The following is a 6,000-nucleotide window of genomic DNA, read 5'->3' on the forward strand; positions in this document are numbered from 1 at the left end:
GCAAATTTCAAGGTTAAATATCAGGCACACTTTCTGGAATTTTTTATGAAAACTTCCTGAAACTCTCCAAGTTGTTTCCGGGTCTCTGAGGATGAAAGAATGTTTAAACTTGGAATCTTTTACCAGTAACCGGAAAATTCTAGGGAGTGGGATTTTTCAGGGTTTAAGTCTTCTTGTTATCCGGAAATCTCTCATCCCCGGAAGAGCTCTGAGCCAATTATTCCAGCTAACGGGGATATCATCTGTATGTTGCAATTTATGGAGGGTGATTCTCTCAAGAACTTAAAATGTAATACAGGAATGTATATTATCATAGGAGCTCTATTGTTTACCATACTCAGGATAAGCAATGTTAGACAAAACAGTAAGAAAATGAAAAAAAAAATTCCTACAGGATGCAGTATCCCAGCACACTTTTCAAATTAGTATGGCAGACTGCTTGAGGATTTCTGTCTCATCAGTTTGCAAGTTTGTCAGATGCTTTGCAACTATTTTGACCCTTATGGCAAAAGATTACAGTACATTCACTTTCCAGAATCAGGCAACATACAAAACCTTGCAAATGAATTTCACACCACTGCAGAGATGTCTGCTGTATTTGGCTACATTGGTGGGTCTCATATCCCTGTTAGAAGCCTTGCAGGGAACACAGCTGAAGTATATAGATGTAGAAAGGGGTGTAATTGATACATGGTTCTGCTTTGTATACTGTAGTTTGTTTGAAAGTAGAGCAAGTGTAAGGGTAAATGGAAGCATTATTGGTTTGGTAAAAAAAAAATTAAATAATAGATTTCATTATCAAGGTTATTTTCCAATAAATTGTTAGGTTTTAAATAGCACATTTTATTTCGTCCAAACATTATCACAGTACAACTTGAAACAATATTTCAATTACAAGTACAACAAAATTAAAAAGGGATTAAACTCGCATGACTAAAGAAAAATATATCAGTACAGTACAGCACAGTACAGTATATGTAAAATTATATCATTAGAGCAGTATAGTATTTTGCTTGAAATAATAAATGTACACATCTTTAAAGGCTTCAAAGTACAGTACTACACTGAAATAGTTTGCAAGTGTCAGAGAAATCTATAAGCAAAATTTTATTTTCTCAAAATAAGAACAAGCAGCAAAACCAAATTTATCACAGTACCTGTAGAGTATATCAATTAATTACTAGCAATCAAACTTAGTTTGAAATTGCAAATCCAGTAATTTTAGAAGTACTGTACAGTACCTGTATTGAAATTGAAATTAAAGTACAAAAGATATGTGAAATAAAAGAGTGATTAAAATACTCCAATAAGTATGAGTATATAATACACGGTATCACAGTATATATTGTACAAGAAATTCTAGCAAAAAAATTTTGAATCTATTTGTTTTCACAAGAACTAAAAAAACAAAAAACAATCATAACAAATGTTTGATCATAAAAAGTATGATTTCACATCTCCATTAAATGCAAAACACAGTAAACAGATAAAAAAAAATTAAATTCTCCAATAAGTATGAGTGTACAATAAACAGTATCACACCTGTACTGTACAGTATATTGTATCTGACATTATATCACCAAATACAATGAAACAATCTATTCGTTTTCACCAAATAACAAGAAAATCATAACAAATGTTAGAACATGAAAAAAATATTTAATATTCTCCATTAAGTGCAAAAAAACAGTAAAAAAAATAAAAAAAAAGATCACAGTACTATCCTGTATACATTTTAAATTATGACACTGATGGCAAAGTCTCCATAATTTAGTTAAATTGCCCACAGAGGTGGAATTATGGCTGCACTCTTGACATATGCCACTACTCAACAACTCTAATGCTTGCCGAAAATACATCACACACAGATTGGGCTGATAGTGTATTGTACATACTAGCCACCTGCTTCCTTTTCTTCCCCCCATGACTGGACGTTGATGCTGGTGGTGGCACGGGTGATCCTGATGTTGGATCAGTTGAATTATGTATTCCTGCTGGTGCAGACGCTGGCATAATTGGTAGTGATGTCTGTCTTCTCCCTTGAAGACGAACTTTTATCTCCACAACTCATGTTTCTGCTTCAATTTTGGTGCGCAGATCGACCTGGTTTGTTTACTTGTATCTTGGGTAAGGCGTACAAACCCTCTTGAGTTGCGGTGTTTGTGTTGCTAAATGGTAACCCGATGTCCGGGATTGATATTCTAGTTTGACGAATCCATTTGACGGGTTATTACATAGGAACGCGACATTTCGGATTGCTGCCCTGAGTATTTAAAAAAATGGCCGATAGTGTATTGCGGGGCCGGGAGTTTAATTAGTAACAAACACATTTTAACTTAAAATCACTATATTACTTGAAGTCCTAATCATTATATTTGATTACAATAATATTACGTAAATTAATAATAAACACTTTATTAATGTCCTAAAACGAAAACAATATAACATAACAAATGTGGCAGGTCCCCCGAGTACTTAAGCTTCTTCCTGTACTAATGCAAGATAAACCGTGAAGATAAAAATGCAAAGTAAGTAAGGAATGTATACACACACCGACGCCTTCGTCCAGTATACTATAAAAAAAAATCTTACAATTATATATATCTCTTGTCAATCATGTGCTGTTGTTGCCTTGGAGACCCAGGTCTTGGTGTTGTCAAGTGTTTAGCTGTCGTGGGGGTAACATACATCAACTTAGTGCTGCTGTATTAAACGTGTTTATACCTTATCCTCATCAGTTTTAGTATAATAATGAAAACTAACGGATTATAAAGTTACTGATATAAAATTAGGACATGTGACTACAATGAAACCAATTTATCAGCTCGTTAAGTAATGGGCGGTTCATTGACGACCTCTGATGACGTCATTCATAACTTATGTGCTGAATACATTTTCCGCGTTAAAACTATTCTGTAATGTTTTCTATTACAGTTTTAATCCATATTATGATGAGTACCAACAATAACAATGAGAAAAATGACTACGGAGTTGACCTTTACCTCAAGTTCAACAGGTGAATTACAGATTTACAGGTATACATCGACAGACATACACAAACCTAAATAATACTTTTACTTACGCAATTCACATTTACCCCGTATAAAATTATATATGTAAAGTTTAGGATAGGATAGGTTAGGTTAGCATTAAGCTATATAATCATCAGATAAAATAAGGTAAAGGGGCTAATCTTCACGTACTCCTGAGGACCAACCACGTCACGCTGGAGTGTGGTGTGGCCGCCCATCGTGTATACAGAACTGACTCACCTGGCACCTCCACCTACAGTATTATCCCGGCGGTGTTTATACTACTCCCAGGAATTTAGAGGAGCGCTCGTCACTCCCTGCTGAGAGCCACGTACCAGGACAGACACACACACACACACACACACAGTCACCCTCCTATACCATCATCTGTATATCTGTTTATATATTAAACTCAATTCTACATGACATCAGTTACTAATACACATGATCAGCAATTATTACCCAACCTTGGAACACGTACCCAAGCTCACCAAATAAATAAAATGAGAACGACACAATACGAAATTCAACCAAAATAAGTTGAGAGAGAATATCACTTCCGCCTTGACGCTGTAAATCACGAAAGCTTATATACGGAATAAATCCCAAACATCTACATATTAAGTCAAAAGTCAAAACTATACCACCATGTTATACACAGTGTTTCATGAGTCATTAATAATACACCAGAATATATACACCATTACGGACACATCCCTCATAACATTCCTAGATAATATTATAATGTGATATAAGTCAGGTGGAGGCTTATCAATCAACGTTGTGTGTTCTGTTGTGTCGGATACGCCCTCATAGCCCCCAGCTCCTCTGTCATCTATCTGTTTCTCATGATTTTAAGAACAAATCTCTCTCTCTCTCTCTCTCTCTCTCTCTCTCTCTCTCTCTCACACACACACACAAATGCATAATAATGTACGTGTGTTATTACTATGCATTAATTCATCCTAAAAAATCACAACTACTGACCACATAAAAGACAATTCAATATAAACATCTTGTCATAGAATTGTCCTTCAGTTCTCATCGGTTCCTGTATTAGGTAATACGAGTCTTATTATCACAAACCTTATTTCACCCCCCCTTAAAAAAATAGTAAATAGATAAATAAAATCAAAACTTGGAAGGCGTAATGACCACAAAATATCTTTCACATTTATGCATATATTTCGGTTTTACGTGAATGTGTGTGTGTGTGTTGGTTTACAAACGCATATACAACTGTCTCAGTTATTACCATCACCAGGCAACTAACACCAAGCACAAGAATTAAGGCAACAAACACGGTAGGAGGTGTAGGTGGGAGAGGTGGCCCGGCCGTCCACGTTTAACTTGGCTATGTGTAGGTGGAAGCATGGAAGTAGGTGGGAGAGGTGGCCCGGTCTCAAGTTAACAATACCGGTAAATATTCCCTGCAGTGACGTCACCAACCAAGCTTTTTACACACACACACACACACACACACACACACACACACACACACACACACACACACACACGCACGAACACACACACACACACACGAGAACACACACGCACAAACACACACACACACACACACGAACACACACACACGAACACACACACACACACACACACACACACACACACACACACACACACACACACGCACAAACACACACACACACACGAACAGACACACACACACACAGGCACACACACAATAATAATATCATCATAATATTGGTCAATACTAACTGACTACACCTTATTTTTACATCTTGGTCAAGACCGCGTGTCCCTCCCCAGTCAACCCTACTGTACCATCACCTTCTCTCTGACTGGCTACCTCAATATCTATCACCCTCAAAGATTTTTACTAAACTTCCATTTTGATCATAATCCCAAAACATCATTTACATTTATTTTTAATGATATAAATCGAAATTTCTCACCCCATTTAAAGTAAGTTTACATACAGTTACTCTTCCCAAGATAAATTACTGTAGTTACGATAAGTTAATATTTACACTCCCCAGAGTTCAAGTTGGCAGAAGACAGCTTTAGGTAAACGATTTATTATACTAACACTTCACGATATTCTACAGACATATCACTTTAACTTGGCTTATTGATATTATTCACAGAGGATATGATCTCCACCGACGTCACACACACACACACACACACACACACACACACACACACACACGCACACACACACACACACACACACACACACACGTTCGGTAATAGAAAAAAACAATAAACATAAAAACCTGCAAGAAAAATCCTGAAAGAAAGCTAGGAGGGAAACATACAACCCTGAATTAAAGTAGCAGGGCACACAAGCACAGCAGCAGGGCATGCAGCAGGCATGCTGGTGTACAACATGCGGTGCTAGCACAGCAGCACGGTAAGATCAGTATATGAGTATATATGTGTGGTTGAGGCATGAGTAAGGGTGTAGGTACACATAAGGCAGCATACGAGTAAGGGTGGTAGGGGCATGAGTATGGGTGGTAGGGGCATACGAGTAAGGGTGGCAGGCACACGTGTACGGGCAGCAGGGTATACAAGTAAGGATAGCAGGGCATACGAGTATGGGCGGTAAGCATACGAGAGTAAGAGCGAAGGGCATACGAGTATGGTGTAGGCATGAGGCAGGCAGCATGAGGTGTGTGTGCAGCAAGTAAGGGTGGTAGGCATACACGTATGTAGCAGGGTAAGGGCAAGGGTAGCAGGGGCAGACATGAGTAAGGGTGGCAGGGGCATGAGTTAGGGGTGGCAGGGCATACGTTAAAGGGCGGCAGGGCATACGAGTAAGCAAGGGCAGGGCATACGAGTTAGGGGGCAAGTGGCAGGGCATACCGAGCAAGGGCGGCAGGGCATACGAGCAAGGGCAGCAGGGCATACGAGCAGGCATTATATGCAGGAAGATAAAGGTGCAAGCAGGGCATACGAGTAAGGGTGGCAGGGCATGCGTGTA

This window comes from Homarus americanus, unplaced genomic scaffold (assembly GCF_018991925.1).
Source record: "Homarus americanus isolate GMGI-L3 unplaced genomic scaffold, GMGI_Hamer_2.0 scaffold57980, whole genome shotgun sequence".
NCBI classification, from domain to species: domain Eukaryota; kingdom Metazoa; phylum Arthropoda; class Malacostraca; order Decapoda; family Nephropidae; genus Homarus; species Homarus americanus.